Raw genomic sequence first — 20,574 nt, 5'->3', positions numbered from 1 at the left:
AGGAAACGTGCCAACTCTCTCTCTCTCTCTCAACGTACGAACGGATGGAATTGGAATCATCAATAGTCATCGCACAGTTGCAACGGTCCGGTGGAGGCAGGCAGCTGGCGTGTGTTAAGAAGCGGATCGGAGTCGGAGAGCCTAGCAATGCTGCAAGCTGCTCCAACGCACAACGCAGTGCATGCAGCAGCAGCACAACTGCCCGGAGCACGACGTATTGCTGTAGAGTGTATTATAGCCTCTAGGATAGCGCAACTGTTCCGAATCAGCAAGTCGTCGCGTGCTGCGTTTGCCTTTTGCCATTGGCACAGGGACATTTCATTCTCTCGGACAGCTGACGGAGGAGAGGTCTAGATCCGCTGCCTAGTATTTTGGCGCGGAATGCAGCCGTTCGCATTGTCTGTCACTTCACCGTATCATTGGTTGGCGTGCGCTACCACGCCAGCCAAAGTTCTTTCGTCTCTAGGACAAAGAAGAGGTTTCCCGGTTTCTGCGCGGATCAAACCGAGCCAGATAAAACGACGCCTTAGAACATCTCAAGAGTCGACTCACTCTCTGTATCGTCATTTAGAAAGCCATTCACATAAAAATCACTCCCTATATCTTTCTACTCTAGAAATCCGGATTAGAGGATAACTATATTTAAATAATCAATTAAAAAGTTGTTTGATGAAATTTTTCAAAAAATCTCTATTCCTAACAATAAGAAAGGATAAACAAAGTCTCTTGAAGTTGTTCTTACCATCCACAAATGCAAGTTCATTTTATTTCGACACGCGGTATGCGATCTCTAAATTTTGGAAAAAGTCTAAATTACTCCTATAAGTTTAGCCTATTTTCAAACATATACTAATATTAGAGTATCTCCAAGAGTTCCCAAGGATTTCTTTTCAAAACTATGGAGTTTTTCAAATCGCCAAAAAGTATTGGGAGGAATAAATACGACATTTCTCCAACAGTTTCCAATAAATTCACTCCTAAAATATAGAAGACAATTTTACATCAGGAATCCTATACTATTTCTAAATTATCCTAACCATTTTTATATATTATTTCTCTCTCTTGTACATTTGCATCAGGAACCATTTCCTACCCTTTATTCCTTTCATGCCCTTCCATCTTATATTGGCAGACCGATACGCGCGTGGAAGACACTTGGATATATCCGGGCATTCGGTGATTTTTTTTCAAGTGTCAAAAGATTGGGAGATGAGATTGAAACTCTTGGAGATATGTTTTTTTATTCTTGCAAAAAAAAACTAGATTGGGAGGCTTTATTGAAAACTCTTGGAGATTCTCTTAGATGCATCCAAACGTGTATCCAGCTATTACTTACTCCCTCCGTCCCAAAATAAGTGATTTTTTTTTACTTTTAGACTTTTTGTTTGACAGTTCGTCTTATTCATAATTTTTTTATAAATATTATTTATTTTGATGACTTATTTTATCATTGATATACTTTAATATTGACTTATTCATTTTGTTATTTGCATAAAAAATTAAATAATACGAACGGTTAACAAAAAGTCTAAAAGTTAAAAACGTTATTTATTATATTTGGGGACGGGGGAGTACTTAGACCAGCTCATCATGCCATGGCTGCATGTTTCGATCGGCCTTTTTTTGGGTCAGTGTCTCCTTTGATGCTAGCAGCTAGGTACGCTATCAGAATGGTTGACTGTGTGCTCGGTGGCTAATTGTTTCTTCAACCCATAACCTTATCATTTTCCATTGCAACGTAGAGTAGCCACTAGGAATTAAAGGCACTTAACAGTCAGGTAGTACTGTCACTGTAGGGTATTGAAGCTCGATTGGGCACTGACCCGAAGAACAACGGAGCCCGCAATCTTTGCCGCCGCTGCCGCAAACGCGATAGGCCGAGGGTGTGTCGTCGTGTCGTATGTGTCCATGTGGCTGCGCCGCGCGTGCATGTGCATCTCGGGGTATTAATCACGGTCAGCAGTTGAGTTGGCCGGGCAAGGGAGAAAATGAGTGAAACGATGGCTTAGCTCTGACCATGAAAAGGATAATACACATTTACCACTCCGACAGAGCAAAATGCATTAAATGTCTCTTAACTTATCCGCATGCATCACTTGGATCCGGAAATTTTTTTTGAGTGGGGACCGTCTCCATTGAGCAACCATGCGCACCCACCGTAGATTTACAGACTTCTTAAATTTAGAAGAAATAATTATAAAGAAAAACTACACATCTCTCATGCGTTAGATGCATGTACATGCACACGTGTCGCAATTACACGATGGATGCCCATGGTTGCTCCATGGAGGCTGTCCCCACCTTTTTTTTTCTCTTTAGATCCACTAACTTTCAAAGTGCAATTTTAAATCATTTGACTTTTTATATTGTGTACTGTAAATCCATATCGGTTCAAGAGATGAATAGATCCGGCATGGCGTGTCCATGGTGGGTGGTGGCTTCCTTGTGTATCGAACCGGTTCAGGTGCCGAAAATTTTGTATTGAGCCACTTAACCTGTGTTAAATAAAAGAGCACATCCCTCTCCTCAGCTCATCCCCTTCCTAATCAATCTCACACCCCTCCCCCACTCAGGGGCGGAGAGAAGGGGGGCGCGCAGGGGCAGGGCCCCCAATGGTCCACGGCACTTAGTACATATAATATAGGTACTAATTAGGAGTAGAGATCAGTTGTATACATGTCGTCGTACCTCTCTATAGCCCACTTAATCCCTGGCCCAATAAACAGCAGCTGAACCAGCAGCACTGTCTCTTTTTGGAACGCATGAATTTCACAGGAATCAGTTCATTTTCACAGAAAAAACACAGAAACAAAAAAAAAATTCCCGTATTTCAAATAGGGCCTTATCTACTCCGCGTCGTCTCGACTCCTCGCGTTGATTTTTGTTGAGACGCGTCGCTCCGATCCGCCCGCTGCTCCCTCCTCTCTCTCGCTAGCCATTCCATGCGCCCACATCGGCCACCATCGGCCGATGCTACGTCGTTGTGCAGCCATTCCAGTTTCCAGAAGAAGCAAGGTAATTTGCTCTAACGCCCGGTTTTATTGGTTGAGCGTATGAATGTACCTTTTTATATTCAATTTAGCTATTTGGGATTTGCCAAGATGAAGAAGTAAAAATTAGTTGAGAGTTCTTTAAGCCAGCATCAGGGTCTAGATGCTATATATTTTATCATGCCCTCGTTTAGTTGCGGACGAAGTCGGCGCCGGCAGACACACTGTGGCTACAGTGTTTACTGTAGCATTTTGTTTTTATTTGGTAATAATTGTCCAAACGTTGACTACTTAGGCTCAAAACGTTCGTCTCGCAAAGTACAACCAAACTGTGCAATTAGTTTTTTATTTCGTCAACATTTAGTACTCCATGTATGTACCGCAAGTTTGATGTGACGGGGAATCTTCTTTTTGCATAGTGCCAAATTCTGGAAATCGGGGGAACTAAACACCCCCCATATACTTCACTTTTTATTTAGTGCATGTTTGGCGCAGCTCCAAGCGCCCCGGCTCCTCGTGCCTTAGTACTGTAGCGTATTGTACTAAGCAGTTTCGAGTAGGACTCCAGCTCGGTCCAAAATGAACAGCATGTTCGGTTGGCTGGTTCGTATCGTTGCTGGTTCGTGAAGAAGTATTGTTGGTTGGTTTGTGTGAGAGAAAAATATTGTTCTGGCTGAAAATTTACTATCATTTACGACAAGCCACAGCCAAACAAACAGGCTAGAAACTTATGGAGTCAGAGAAGCAGCTCCCAACAGGCTCCTCACCTGTCAGTTCCGTAGGCGAAGCCTTAAAAGGCATACCAAATAGTCTTATTCTATGTTGTCCCATAAATTTTCATCGACAGGTCTCGGCCCATGGTTCCATAAATTTTATTGATCGTAGGCCTGTTTGTTTGAACTTATTAGTCGGTTTATCAGCTAGAATCTACAGTATTTTTTTCTCTCACAACAAAAACAGATTCAGTCGACTTATCAATCAGCTTTAATACCAGCCGAACATGCCAATATGGTTGTACACCCCCTCTAGTTCTTGCTTGGTGCCGCCGCCAGTATCACCGGGAACGTGGTACAATACCATGTTCCTTGTCCTAGGAACATTGTTACTGTTCTAAGAAAGTGGGAACAATCCCGTCCTAGGTTTCCTAAAAAAGGACGTACGCAGTGCAGAGAGCTCCCGCTCTGTGCGGGGTTTGGGGAAGGGTGTCAGTGGCAATCCTTACTCTCGCTTGTGCAATGCGAGGAGACCACGACTCGAACCCGAGATCTTCCAGTCACAGGCGGTAAGACTCCTACTGTGGAAAAACGTTTATTAAGAAGCGTACTACGTTTCACGATCCAATCGTCCCTAGAACAGCATGACTATGGTCGCCACTAGTGCTCCAAATGCATGGCCATGCTCACCGACTCAAGTGTGCTAGTAACAGGTCCAGGTAGGTATGATGGTCTCCCACTGATTATCTGTGGTGAATGTGGGAAGTGGCGGGTTGTGCAGCACAAATTGAAGCAACCATGGAGTGAAGGCCGAGTCCTCTACTATTGTACCGTGCACAAGGTGGGTCTGGAAGACTTAGATTTTGTTTAGTATTTTGGATTTTGACGTGAGCCTGCTCTGGTTTCTTTTTTGTAGTGCAATGGGGAAGGATATCCCTTTTTCTAATGGGGGGGATGAATATATCAACTTGCTATTGGGCTCCAAGAAAGGAGTAGGTCTCACTGACACCACAATTTTGAATTTGAGGGATGCAACAATATTTTAGGGATTGGGAAGAAAGATAGACTACTAGTAGGACTAGTTAGAGAAGTTGCTAGTTCTTGTATCTTTTTTGTGCTTCTGATTAACTTGTTTGTCTTGATTATGAAGAACTAAATGCAAGGAGGTCGCTTGTGCTTCACTTATTTGTTTTGATCATCAAGAACTTTGGATCTAGTTCATTTCAATGTGCCTCAATCTATCTACTAACATGCGAACCGCCACTGATAAGAACTCAAATTAATTTATATCAAAAGCACATCTTTCATGCTATTATGCATAGTCACGATTCACTAATGACACTGGACAAACATGTTCAATGTTGTTTTTCACATCCTTGTGAATGACACAAATATGTTGCATGTGTTTCTATATATCACAACAAAAGAAAAGGGATTTTTTGCCCCTATCTACCTATCTCCCAAAAGCATATATACACCTTCAAAAACCAAAAGCACTATCAATATTCACCAATTTCCCTAGAGATTTTCACATCGTTTTCCCTAGAAAAATTAAAGGAACCCTAGGAGAACTATGTTTCCCTAGGTCAATATTTGAAAATCGTTCTTTCCTTAGGAATTCAAGCAAAGTTGGATAATTTCCCTAGAAAAACTTGAACCCGCTAGAAACATACTATCTTGTGGACATATGCATACTATCTTGTGGACATATGAACGCAGCAACAGACAGCAGGGCTAAAAGCCTGAACTCTCTCTCTCTCTCCTTGTATGTGGTGGGTCCCATCAGAATCTTATCACTTCAGCTCTCATCCATTTTCTCCCCCGCACGTCTCTCCACCGTGGACACACTAAGTGTACATTCTCCGTCCCATAAAAACTATCATTACCACCTTACGAGAACTCAAACACTTTTAATTTTAACTAAATATATTAAAAATATTAATATTTATTATACAATAGTATTATTAGATAGATCGTTCAATATTGTTGGTGCAGAAAGTGACCAATAAGTAAATATTTGTAGTTTTACCGCACGTTGTGATCGGAGGTGGCCTGACACTCAATGACACATGGTTTATACTGGTTCAGGCAACGTGCCCTACGTCCAGTTTGAGTCGGTCGGTGACTTTATTCCTGAGCCCAGGTGCTCGAAATTTGCAGTGAGGTTACAAACGAGAAGGAGAAAGATGGGGTGCGCGAGTGGTCCAGTCGGCTTCGGTCGGAAGGGCCGAGAGCGACAGGAGCTCATTTACGAGCTAAGTGTTTAAGCGTGTGCTTGAGGTCCAAACCTGACGGTTCTGTGGTTGTGAGCTAGTGAACTTGATCAATCTGGATTAGCTTGTATAAACTTGAATCAACTGAGTCTCTTGGGAGAGAGCGCATCCCCTTTTATAGATGAAAGGGATGACCTTACAAGTGAGAGGAAGAGAGTTCGTATGCTTCTAAGTCTTGTTGCCCACGCCGGCGGGTACAGGAGGATGGTAGGCGCCCACAACACTGTTGGATGTCGGTTGTATGGGGGAGGTTACGTCGTCTTGTTTTAGGTATGGTAGATGTCGGCACCTGCATATACTGTTGATGCCTAGAGGCATGTGAGGAGTTTCACCACGTTCACTCGGTACGGTAAATCTCGGCGCCCACAACACTGTCGATGCCCAGAGGCATGTGGGAGGCCTTACCATATGGGAGTTAACAGCGCCCACAATACTGTAGAGAAAAATATCGACGTCTATAATATTGTTTGTATCAGGGTGGTTGCAGGGTACTGTTCCTGCAGGTGACAGGGTATGGTCCCTAGTATCATGGTTTGACTTGAGCGTCTTGCCTTGCTTTCTCCGTTCGTTCCCTGGTCCTTTCCGGGCGGGCGTCCCCGGTCGGTTGGTCCCAGTCGGCTCTGGTTGCGCCAGTCGGAGAAGAGCAGTGGGCAAGGTTTTTGCATACCCCGGTCGGAGACGCCGGGTCGGAGTCGGAGGTTGTGCTTTGCCCAGCCTTCCGGTCGGAGAGACCGTCCAGAGGCGGCTGGAGACCGAAGTGAGCGCTCGGGTCTGAGAGGTGGGCCGGAGTCAACAAGCGGGCGCTATTCTTCCTCAGCCAGACCTTCCGGTCAGTGACTGGACTGCCCTTCTGGCCTGTTGTTTAGACTCTTGGACCGGCCCATGAGTTGCGCGCTGTCTGCTTGGACCGGGCCTTTGCGGGGAAGCCGGTCCGCGAGAGACCCCGGGTTTATGAACCCAACAAATATATTTCATAATAAACTTATTTAGAGATATAAATATTGCCAATATTTTTTACAAACCTATTCAAACTTAAGAAAAACATGAATCTCATAGCGACTTATATATATATATATATATATATATATATATATATATATATATATATATATATATATATATATATATATATAATGCATTTTGCTTTATCTGATATCTCACTCATAAAATAATTGTGGCTTATAATTGAATGTCTTATCTATGAACAGTAATTCTGTACCTTTGTTGTTGCTGATACGTATCGTTTCTGGCAGTATTTTTATATACTACTACTAGCACACGAACAAACTGAATTGAACACGCTGCCTGTCCTCACTTTCAGTGACGGCGCAGAGTCTGATGAACAGAGCAGCAGGGTGGTTGGCAGGCGGAGCCTGGAAGCAGTACAAATGTGCATGCGATGCGAGCAAGGCAGTTCGCAGCCGAAGAAGAGGATCCCGATCGAGGCGAGTGACGTGGCCTGCTCTCATCTTCAACCTCTGAAGAAAGTGACGGAGAAGGAGCTCGGAGTCGGAGTGGCTATTCAATGCGTACGTCCCTCCGATCCCCATCAGACCATCACCCGCGTTTAATGGCCAACCGGTGATGGAACGGTCGTGTCCAGTGCCCTACTGTATCTATGAACTGGGCCGGTCTAGCTGCACGAATAATACTACTCTGAATTTAGGCCCCGTTTAGATCCAAAATTTTTTGGATTTTGGCTCACTGTAGTATTTCGTTTGTATTTGGTAATTAGTGTATAATTATAGACTAATTAGGTTCAAAAGTTTCGTCTCGCGATTTCTCGATCAACTGTGTAATTAGTTTTTTTTTTCATCTACATTTAGTACTCCATGCATGTACCGCAAGATTCGATATGACAGGTACAGCAGCACTCCTCTGGATGCAGTTGGAGCTAGAGATGGACTAGTAGATGGTGGCCACTGGCCCTCACACTAGCTACTGACTAACCTGTTTGGCACGGCTCCGGCTTCGGCCTGCAAAATACTGTTCATTCACTGTAGCAGAGCCAGTTTTCTTTCTCCTTCCCTCTCCCTCTCACAGCCAGCAGCTTCACCGGTGAAGCCCGAAATTTTGGCTCCTCCGGCTCCGTGAACAGTACCCGAGCTACAGTGAGAGAGAAAACAGGAGGGAGAAACACGGCTTCGAGCTACAGTGATCTGCGCGGTGATTGTCAGGCGGAGCCGGAGCTTTGGATGCAGAACCGGCCCATCCGTCGCACTCATGCCAACTGTACACTGTTTATTGGGCTTTGATTGCGTAATCTTATGTTTTCTGCAACTGTTTCGAGATCTAGAAACACAGGAATACTTATTACCCTCTCCATTAAAAAAACTTGATATTCTAATTTTGCCCTAAGTCAAATTATCAAAGTTTGGTCGAATTTGTACACTAGAATACTAATTAATGTTTATACTACCTAGCAAGTACCCGTTACATTCGTGATGTGATATACTTTCGTACCATATCTATTTGGTGCTATAAATATTAGCAAATTTTCTATAGATTTAGTTAAACTTAAGATGATTTAACTTATGATACAACAAAGATATCAAGTTTTAAGGACCAAAGGAGTATATATTAAGAAGAGGTAAAGTACTACCCTTTCTGTTCCAAAATAATTATACCTGTCATTTTTTATAAGCAACTTTTTTAAAATTTGACTAACTAGCCCCTCCATTCAAAACCGTAAGTTGTGCTGCTTTTTGAGTTACATACTCGCTCAGTACAAAAAAGAAGAAGATGCAACTATGGGTTGCATAACACTTAAAGTGATTTGACTAAGTTTTTAGTGAATGATTTTCACATTTATGGCTCCAAATCAATTTATTATGAAAATATATTTCGTTCTAATGATATTTATTTGTTTTCATAAATATTGATATTTTTTTATCTATACTACCAAACATGCCCGTGCGTTGCAACGGGATCCAATACGTGTTGGAATAAGATATATACCATTGTTGGACGTGAGTGAGTTGTAGCACAGGCCATCAGTTTGAGTCCCAAATTAAATTAACTTAGTGGTAAAAATCTTTGTTTCTTAAGGAGTGAAAGATTAAAATGGTTGTGTTCTCTTATTTATTGTTTCTTTTTTACTTTTATTATATTTATTAGAACAAAAAAACCAAGTGGGGAAAACCTCGAAGAACAATGAAAACAAATTCATAAAAGGCGAGCTGGTGTCAAAAACAACCACGAGAAGAAAAATCTGAACATACTTGAAGCCGAGTAGAAAAAAGTCATGACAAAAATTGGAATGTACTTTGGAAAATAGCCATGGAAAAAATGGAATATATTTGGAGCCAAGTGGAAAACGTCCAAATGTGAACATAAAGCAAAACATACTCGGAGCAAGTAAAAACGGACAAACCAGAAAAATAGTGAAAAAAGGATAGAAAAGGAACAAAACAAAGAAATTCTACCCTCCTTTCCTCCTTATTAGATTTTTATTCTATATATATATATATATATATATATATATATATATATATATATATATATATATATATATATATATATATATATATATTTGATTAAGATTCATATTCAGGTTACTCGGAGAGATCTTATTGGATTAAATTCCTAGCTGTCCATATTCTTATATTTTTCTATTTGGATTACATATTCGGGTTACCCGGAATTTAAGAGATCTAATTGGATTAGGATTCATAGCTATCTAGATTACCTTAAGCAGTCTTGCACTGTTATATAAAGAGAAGGGCTATAGGTGGTTTTCACATTCAAAAAGTTAGTTAAAGGAGTGTCAGACAAAAAAAATTGGTGGAGAGAAATATTGCCTCTTTAATATTAGGTATAGAATTGGTCAAACTTAAGAAACTAAAACATGATACTATGCTAGAATTGTATTCTTTTATGGACAGAGGGAGTACTTATGTACTATATTATGTGTAGATATATTATAAAAACTATATAAAACTATATAACTAGAAAAAACAGAATGACTTATCATAATTTATAATCGAGGGAGTAATATTTATAATACATAATAAGTATCACTAGCAAAACGTACTCATGTGTTGTAAGGAAACCCAATCTGTATAGAAATCAAATTTTATATTATCGCTAAATACACGTTGTTCTAACTTATATGAATACGGATCACGAGTCTGTGTCACATACGAGATACAAAGGGCACAACTCAATACTTATTGTAATCGGAACTTGTTTCTTTCATAGCTAAATGTAAGTTATTCTAACTCGTATAAGTATGTGTCATATTAGTATGCTAATAAAGGAATACATTTTCATAATAAACATATTGGAAGAGACAAATGATAACATTTTTTTATAAATCTAGTAAATTTATTTTGGGACATAGAGAGTGGACGAATGAGTTGTAGTTAATTACAGCTGAGTCTGCACGGAACTTGTTCAATCGGACTCGAGCTAGCTGCCCTGAGCTGCGTGGCACAGCTCTGATCCACGGCTCCACGCTGTTTGGGCCTGTTTGGTTGCAGAATTGGAGGACTTGCTTGGCAAAAAGTGTTGCATCAGAGTTGTTTGGAAAGTTGATGATTTTTATCTGGCCAGATAAGTCTAAAGAAAATCTGTTTGGTTAGAAGCCTGTGCCTGGATAGACTAATAAAGATATAATGCCATCTTTAAAACATACGTAATATTATTTGTATTATTCGTATCAAGATAACTATTTGTATTAGTCTTTTCCTTACAATAATTATTTTTTCTATATTAATTAGAGGGAGCACGAGAGATTGAAGGAAATAATTGTTTTGCAAGTTTGTCGAGTCCGCAAAACTATGCCTTAATCAAGAAAAAAAAAAGACGATGAAACCATGCGATTAACAGGCCACACGTACTTCCGTTAGCCCAGGCAAGTGTGCTCGACCCAGGCGCTCGATATCGTCTGCCTGGTTGGGGAATCTGTTGCCTGGAGCACGCAAGGTTCTAGGACTGCAACCAAATGATACACAAGCAAGGACCAAGCAGCTGTCCATCCAGGCAATTGGAGCCCAGGCTTAGAACCAAACAAGCCCATTCGGACTGATTACTGAGAGACATAGTCCAGTTGAGCAGCAGATGCACAATGCAAGGCAGACCGCAGAGCACACAGGCATGTGGTAGCTGCTGCCGCAGATCCTCGAAGCCGACAAGCGAGCCCCATTCCTCGAAGCCGACGAGCCCCATTCCGCCATACGAGAACCACGTTATAAAATGATACCTCGAGTTTTCGTGAATGGGAACGGGAACGGGAACAGTCAGTTCAGGGCGGTAGCGCTGGAGCCACGGATTGCTGTCCCTTTCCCATGTGTTTTCCGTTGGACGCCAACGGGTGGCTCGACCTCACCCTTTATCCTTCGGTATCTGCAGGGGCGGACCCAACACAAAATCTAAGTGAAAGCACCATACATGTAACTAAACAAATAGGCTCCATACTGCAAGTTGGTAGCTTCAACCAATAGTACGCTTCCAAATTCGATAATATGGAATTGTCAGTTCACTTCCTAATCCGATATGGATGTTGGTCTTGTACCTTCAGTCCTACACAATAAGATTTGACGTTACAAATCGTTTGGAACTGCTGGCGCATGTGTTTTCTGTAATAGTGGTAACATGTTTTCTTTTCTAACATCAAATTAACAGTTAACATAACAAGGATGAACATAAATTATTTTTCCGTCTCCACGATGCACCACTCCAACAGACGATAACACCGCCCTGTTGACACATCATCATTGCTACTTTGCACCATCTTACGATGATGATGTCTTGCTTAGGCCTACTACTCTTTCTATATTTTGAAACTTTTGCTCAACATGATATCATGACACTCAAACTTGAAAATTCGTATGGTACATTCTAAGGACAAAAGGGGACACCCCGCCAGAAGTATGTACAGTCACATTGCAAAGAATTGATATCATACTATGCTTGTCCATCGAAAAAACGTTGAACTTCATGAAAAACTTAGAGTTTGTTTCAAAATACATTTAGTGTTATATAATAGCTAGTTTGACTATAAGAATGTGTATGTAAGAATGTGAAGAACAAATTTAGAGAGGAAGAAAATGAGTTGTTCTCTTTTCTCTTGTCTTGTTTCCAATACATAAGCCCTCTTATATATAGCCATACATGGAGATGGAGTTACAAGAATTGATACTAGGAGAGTTACACCATTGATGAAGTAGAAGGTTATAGCTTTGATGGTATAGGGGTTATGGACATCCACATTAATATTTCATAACACTCCCCCTTGATGTCCATTAACAGGTGAATTGCATGCCTCGTTAAAAACGTTGCCAAGGAAAAATCCAGTGGGGAAAAAACCATGGCCAAGGAAAAAAGAGTACACACATATTCACTCCCCTGATGGCAACATCACTTGATGTCTTTCAGCCATCGCAATCCAATACCATGTGCCAATTTCTTAAATACTGAAGTAGGGAGTGTCTTTGTGAACAAGTCTGCTAGATTCTCACTTGAACAAATTTGCTGGGCTGTTATAATACCATTCTTTTGAAGATCATGAGTGAAGAAAAACTTTGGCGAGATGTGTTTCACTCTATCTCCTTTTATGTACCAATCTTTCAATTGAGTTATGCAAGCCGCATTGTCTTCATGTATAACCGTTGGTGCTTTCTTTTCTAAAAATAAATTGCATACCTTGAGAATATGATGTGTCATATTTCTCAACCAGACACATTCTCTGCTAGCTTCATGGATAGCCAAATTTTCTGCATGGTTAGATGCAATTGCTACTATAATTTGCTTCATTGAACACCATGAAATAGATGCATCGCCACACATAAATATATATCCTGTTTGTGAACAACCATTGTGTGGATCAGATAGATATCTTGCATCTGCAAAACCAACAAATCCCGTCGTTGACACCAAATTTTGGTTCGTCGCATAGAATCCCATGATTTAGAACTTTTTGGAGAAAGCAATGGTACATGCAGGATCGGTTGGGCAGAACGCAGGTTAAAGGTCGGTAAGATTTCAATGACATCATCATCTCAAGGAAGCTCTAGTGGCAAGAAAAGGCATTGACCAAGGATAGGAAGGCACATCGGATTCCGCATAAGGGGAAGTTTAGAGTCCAAGTTATCTTAATTTAGGATATTTTGTTTTCTTTTCCAAGTTTTGTGATTGGTCTTGTTCTACCAGGACTCGTAGTTAAGTCTCAGATATAAATATTGAACCCCGACTATTGTAATAGACATCTCCGTGATCAATCAAAAACTAGTACCTTTACTTTTCGGCTTACGCCACCCCCTAGGAGTAGGAGTAGAGTATATTTTGGTTTTTTATCTCTTTAAATCATCGTCCAGTTGCTTTACCTTGTTTATACCTTACTGTGATGATGGTTTCGGTTAGCTTAGCCATTTTGATCCAATCTTGATTGAAGATAGCATGTGGTCAAGGTGTGATTAACCCTAGGTAAGCTTGCTAGTTGATGAAATCTAGTCTAGAGCTGCTATTATGGCTACCATCGATCCGGTCGACCCCCACTGTTAGCACTATAGATTGAAAATCATCAGGTAGTAAGTCTTGCTTATGGTCAAACACAGTTTCTGGCTGCATGCTATGTCCACATCGGCTATTTAGCTGATTGCTTGTGCTTTCATGATCGCAACATGTTTTCATGACTCTATTATGCATGTATAGATTTGTATTCTTTGAAGATTTAATCTGTTATTTTTATCATGGATGTATCAGTCTGGATCGAACCACCACTGTTAGAGATAATAGGTTAGATTCGATACATGTATGGATTTATCCACGCTTAATAGTTGAGCGTTTGCATGTTGCGAGTCTTCATTGGAATCAATTGTTTTAACCGATGGCTTGCCCATTGAGAATATATATTGGCTATTCTTATGTTTTTGCTTGTTTTTTTTACCTTGGTTAATAGCTAATATGTTTGTTAATTAATATTAATGCTCTCATGCCTATCTTTTAACATCTTTAGCATGTTTTTATGATCATCGGCTAAGTTAGATCTATGCAATTGAGTAAATGATAATTGCTGATATGCTCGTTTTTGCTCATCATGCATCGTGAACATGCTGTATATCGACTCTCTAGTCGATAGCCTTATTCGACTACTTAGCCACACATTTGGAACTATCTGGACAAATACCGGCATATTCCACCTTAAATTACTGATCAATCTTGTCTCCTTGTTAATTACAGGGTCAAATTGACTGGCATGCCCTAGGTCACGACCATCTGGTCTGATGTCCTCCTAAGTCCGGGGATAGCTCAAGATGTGCTCCACGCGGTTTCTCTCGGCTTGCTTTGTGTGCCGGCGGTGAGTCACTTTTTGCCGTCGACACCCTCCATGCATTTGTTAGAAAAATATAGACCCATGTCCTTCATATCTTGCAAATAACGAAGTATATGTTTTATCCCATTCCAATGTCTTCTAGTAGGACAGGAGCTATATCTTGCTAATAAATTAATAGCAAATGCAATATCAGGTTGTGTATGAGTAGATAGATATATTAGTGCTCCTATAGCACTTAGATATGACACCTCAGGACCAAGAATTTCACTATCACATTTCGTAGGTCGAAAAGGATCTTTGGTTACATCAAGGGATCTAACAACCATTGGGGTAATCAATGGATGTGCTTTATCTATGTAAAATTGCTTTAGTATTTTCTCTGTGTAAGTCACATGATGCAAAAGAACACCATCTTTAAAATGTTCTATTTGCAAACCAAGGCAAAACTTTGTTTTTTCCAGATCCTTCATTTTAAATTCTTTCTTCAAACAATCTTTTGCCTCAGTGATTTCTTGAGGAGTACTGTAACACCCTCGGTGTTACATTATACAACTTTTTGCTAACACACTGCATAAGCATCATATTTGTGTATACATGTTGGTATTATAGGGTATAAAGCAATTTTCAAAACTTGAAGCGTTCAGTTGAAACAGGAAACGAGATTACATTTCATGCCGCATGGTGTTACTTAGGGTTCTTAATGAATTTTTATTCAACGGAAATGCTATAGGATGTGTATGTGAACTTTAATAAAGTTGGTAGTATAAACTTCATAGGTGACGATGAAATACTTGCGGTCGGAAATGGGGTTCGCTAGCTAGTGTGTCAAGTAGCTTGGGAAAGGAATGCGACGCAAAACCGTTCGAAGTTTAAGTCATTTCGCGTAAGTTTGAAAATGGGTCGACGAAGCCATGTTTGGCAATTTTTGTAGAGCGATCGGGTTAAGGAGTGGCGAGATGTTTTGGCACGGTTGGCTAGCCCTAGGTACCCTTTTGAGTGTAGAACAACTGGTTTGGCGTTTGGAGCATTAGGTTTGAGTTTTTGAGCCACTTTAATAAGCATGCAGGTCACACATCTGTGATCGTTGCCAGCGCTGGCCACGGTCACCCTGCTCGGCTCTCGGTGTTGACGCGCTAGCGCTCGTCATCGCCGAGTCTGCTGCCCTACGAGCACGCCATGTGTGGGCCGCTACACTGGCCGTCCTCGCCACTGGCACCGCCCTACTGACCATGTCGCGTTGCTGCCTTGGCACACCACGCCAGCTCTCGCTCGTGCCCTGCCACGCGGTCCCGCATCGCCACGCTGCGCTGCACCGCCGTCGCACCCACGCGCACCGCCCCCATGCATGGCCACGCTGCTGGCTAGGGTCCCTGCTACTACGCCTCGGCACGTGCTCGGGCTCATACGCGCATTGCACTGGTGGGCCCGGCTACTCTGCCACCGCCGTGTCCGCTTGCGCCGTTCTAGTGTCGCCGTTCGCTAGGCGCGCTCATGAGCACCACCTGCGCGTCACTATTGCTGTTGATGCAGTGCAACTGCACCCGCGTGGGACGACCGCCTAATTTCGTCAGCACACCCATGTCCACTGCCATGTTTTGTCGCTACCTTCTCGGACCTGCCACCCTCTGCAACGATTAGGGTTGAATCGCCATCGGCGCGCGTACGGTGTAGTGTGGCGATGTCTTGTGCATGCCTCGCTGCTCCCCATCGCCTATGCATGCTTGTACCTTGCGTTTACGGCCACGATAGTGTCGAGCCAGGCCGTGCCTAACTCCCCTGTCTCTGCTGTCGCCATGGCCAATGGGGCCGTTTCCTTTGATTCACCATGATGGCAGCACCATAATCCAATTAGTCGTGTCCTCGGCTCTGCTGGGTAGCTAGCCACACAACCGACCCCACCTCACTGCTTGTACCGCCGCACAGTGCCTCAATTTGGAATCACCGCTCCGCTAGGTCCTTAAGACCGGACGGGCACGCGCCATCGGCTAGCCACCTATCCAAAGCACCCCGTGGCAATTCCTTGCACCACCGGCTTCGTCTCCCCCTCCTAAGTACCCTACGCACCTTGGCCGTAACGCTACCATAGCCTAGCTTTCCCTGACGCGGCCGTGCCATCGCTGTGCGTCGCCACACCACCCCACGCGCATGCGGCCAGCTCGGCTCGGGCCATCTCCAAATGAATCACTGTCTCGAAGGGTTCCATGGTGAGTCACTAGAGCTCAATAGCTACCTATTTTGCCTTGGCCTTACTGACATTCACCGAAACGGCACCGCCGTGACTGCAGGACCTCCGCCATCGTGGTTAGACCACGCTGCTACATCCCGGCTCGTGTTTCCTTCGGTCGGCACTTCACGTTCGCTACTGTTGTGAAGGTAGGGTTTTCCGAGGGCGTAACTATAAAATGGTAGACTAGCGGAACAGTGCGTTTAGCGCTCACGGAAATTCAGAGTAGTCCAAGGGTGTTTCTGCTTATTGCCTGGCGTGTGCGGGTCTTTCCCGTTGTGTGCCGTCGTTCGGCTAGGCTACGCCCCCACGTGGGCCGCGCTGCGCTCATGCATCGTGCCGTTTTGGGCTGAGCCGAAGTGCATGGGCCACGCGATTGAATTGCATTTTTCAATTTCCAGTAAAATAGGAAGTGTTTATTCAATAAAGTTTTTAGCTGAACTTGGATAAATTATAGTAAATTGTGTAATTGTCCAAAAATAGTGAAACCAATTTTGTTAGGATCACAAAAATACCATCTACTTGTTAGTACAGTTAGATTACAGTTAGCTATGACAATGGTAGGTTCATAAATTCAAACTTGATGGCTTAGTATTATGTGGATTAATAATTGTAGGAATTTTCATGGTAGATTGGCGATGGATATCACTATAAAAATTTTATAGTAGGCTCACTAGGTTATTATGTACTCGTTGTAAATTTTGTAGCCTTAGAATGGGTTGCGAAATAGAATAGCTTTTACCCTTGCTTTATCGTATATAGCGTAGATCAGCGTTAGTAGTTTGAATACATGTAGTTGTTATAATATTGTATGCCATACATCAAATTTGTTATCGGCAATGATAGATAGCTTAATACTATGGTCAGTAGCACTAGCTTAGTGGTTAAACAAATGTACCTGTATTTTAAGAGTTGTTGTTGCTATATTACTAAGCATTGCATCATCATTTCATGCATATAGATTATGAGCTTGTAGATTTCATGCCCGTCGACGAGTAGGAGTATGACGAGGTGATTGAGGACTACGAGAAGGAGATCCTCGTGCAGGAGGGAGCCCCGGAGCCTGTTGGTGCTGACCTTACTGACCCATCGCCTGCCCAAGGCAAGCCCCGGTGCATAACCCATATTTTAATGATCGTTGAATATATATATGTGATGTGCATTTAAGTTATAGGCATTTTATGGAAACTATATGCATAAATATATCTACCAATGACTCCTACTAGTATAGGTCGAATAGCTACTATGCTTAGGATATCGGTAGCGTGAGTAACATTCCGTTACTCATAAATAGGTGATAAATATGATCACTCATGGTAAAATGGTGGAAAGGAAAATGGTGACCGAGCAGGGATATGGTTTGGCTACTGGTGGGTGTAAGGGGTTGTGTCCTGCAACCCACAAGGCATTACTTGGTTACACTTTTTCCCTATCCGTGTCGATTAAGGACCGATCGTTGCAATGGACGCTAGGCAAGTCACAGATCTATTGTCCCAAGCGCATACTTGGGTATGGGCACAGGGAAGACTTGTTGCTCTCTTGTCGTGGATCCGGCTCTTTCTGGACCGACTGATTGAGGTGGAGATGGTGGAGGTCATTGCACCACACTGAGTCCGGAACTTAGGAGTGGGGGCTTGGAGTTCAAGTTTGGATAGGAACCTGGACACCCAGGACAGGAGAGTGATGGGTTGGTCCTGCTTGTGCCTGGGGTACAAGCGGGGCGTGTGTTTTCAGGGCACCTAGCTAGGCACATTGGTTCGTGAATCACCGCCGAGTCGGTATGACTTGTCTTAACTCTAGCATCGTAGTAAGAACTGAAATATGGAAGATGATGAAATGGAATTGATTGCTTAACTCTTGCTTGAAAGTAGAACATGTGCCTATATAGACTAGATAGATCCTAACTTAATGCGGCCAATAATAATAACCTAAATAAGGACTCGCTATTAGTATTGCTTTCTGCTAAAATAAACCAGTGAGCCATAAAGATTCTCATGTTCCCTAGAGTTGGGAAATTATTCCCTAGTCGAATAAGTCTTACGAGTATATTGTGTACTCAGGGTTTATTTACCCCTGTTGCAGGTGATGCATGAGAAGTACCTTTGTGTGGAGGATTCTTCTAGCGGGCTCAGACAGATCCTCGTTCTTATCGCTAGATGTTTATTTTGAATTTCGCTGTTTGTCATTCCACACTCTGACATTTGGTATTATAATAATGTACCTTTTAAGAAACTCTAATGTATGAAATGGACAAGTATTGTAACTCATTCTCATTATTGGATCCTTGGGAAAAATGTGGATCTTTCGGGTTCTCCCTTGGGGTGTGCCCGATGGATACTGTTGACACCATTTTTTGCACGTGTTAAAATGTTCGGAGTGGACTAATCGGCAAGGGGAAAGTTACTGTATACTTTGATAGCCGATGAAAGCCAGCTTGTAAAGATGGTTACCGATAGCTGGTGATGCCGATAAAGGGAGGCTTGAAGACTACTGCCGATGAAACAGGGAGTATGCCGATGAAGGGAGATTTGAGGACTACTGCCGATGAAACAAGGAGTATGCTAATGGGGGAAGACTTGAAGACTATTGCCGATGAGACAGGGGGTATGCCGATGGGAGGAAGGACAGTGAGATTTCCATCGTAATTAAGGCGGACAGGGAAATAGATAGGAGTTGATTTCTTTTTCTATATTTGTTAGAGTATGATTCATGTAAGAGTCACATGTTTCCTTAGATATGGGCTTGGTGTCCTAGTTGTGTTTGGTTGCGTTTCTTTAGATCAGGGTATAAATATGGAGTGAGGGGCAATGTAAATAGATATATCAATCAATATCAAAACCAATTTTTACTCCTATTTGCATCTACTTACTTTTCGGCGACTTCGTCAATTTGCATTATTTTCTCTTTACGAGTTCTCATTGATTCGGCGAGCTGCATCGCTTCAGTGCGACCTTCGGCGATCCTCGAGTTCCGCGTGAGTACCTCTTGGCCGTGACTTCCGGGCGTATCGCTGTTGTCAGGACCAAAGTGCTCGTATCTTCATCCTTGTCGATTAACAGGTCAAATCGACTGGCACGTCTTGGATATCGATTCGGGTATTAGCCCTTTGTGTTTGCAGATCCACTTTTGCATCAACACATCTTTTGGCACGCCCGGTGGGACAAATCAATCCGATCAATATGTTCAATTCCGAGATCGATGCGGGGAACATTATCGCGGTATCAGAAGAAGATCTTAAGGAAGAACAGAGGCAGGCTATGGAAAAGGCCGTAGAAGAATACAGGCAGCTTTGTCTGAAATCGTTTAGCCTAAACAAGAGTGGACAAGTTATCCAGAAGCAAGATTTGCCGTTGCCTCGGCAGGTTACCTTTGATTCCAACCCTGGTAAACTTTAAGAGATGGTTAATTCTGCATCAAATCATGCTTTAATTAATCATTCCAATGTGTTGTCCAATACTGTTCATAATGCTGTGGTTCGAACTCTCAAAGAAGGACAAGCGTCACCGCATTATGTTGGGCCTGCCTATCACCAACCAGAGCCGGCATCTATCAATACTCCATCGGCTCCCTCGGCCATTGTGGGTACAGAAGTTACTTCTTCTCCAGTATCGGCAGGCTTACCTAATATTCAATCTACACCGGTACGATCAGATCCGGTACTACCAGGAGGACGAATTCAGCTTAGTACAGATCTATCGGCATCAGCTATGTCAGGCCCTGTGTCTCAGAATAGCCAGATTCCTACTAATTGGTGGGGATATGGTATGCCTCCGGAGTCATCTGCTTTCAATCCTGGATTACCTCAAATGTTTGACGCAGTAGGTAAAGCTCCTATACCATCGGCTGTTTCGCCGATGGCCCAAGTGCCTCAATATGCCACAACAACTACTGTGCAACCAACTCCAGGGGGTTTCTAGATGCCTGCAGTTCAAACGCCCAGTTCAAATCCATCGGCAAGTTTACTGCCGATACAGCAGAAAGCCCCTGTTATGAGTCAAACTGGGGTTCAATTTATGCCTCAAGCTGGTTATAATTATCCAACAATATCAGCAAACTACCAGCCATCGGTGAGTTTTGTACCGATAGGTTCTAATAATGG

Source organism: Miscanthus floridulus, chromosome 19 (genome assembly GCF_019320115.1).
Source record: "Miscanthus floridulus cultivar M001 chromosome 19, ASM1932011v1, whole genome shotgun sequence".
NCBI classification, from domain to species: Eukaryota; Viridiplantae; Streptophyta; class Magnoliopsida; order Poales; family Poaceae; genus Miscanthus; species Miscanthus floridulus.
Note: the sequence above shows the minus strand (reverse complement) of the source record.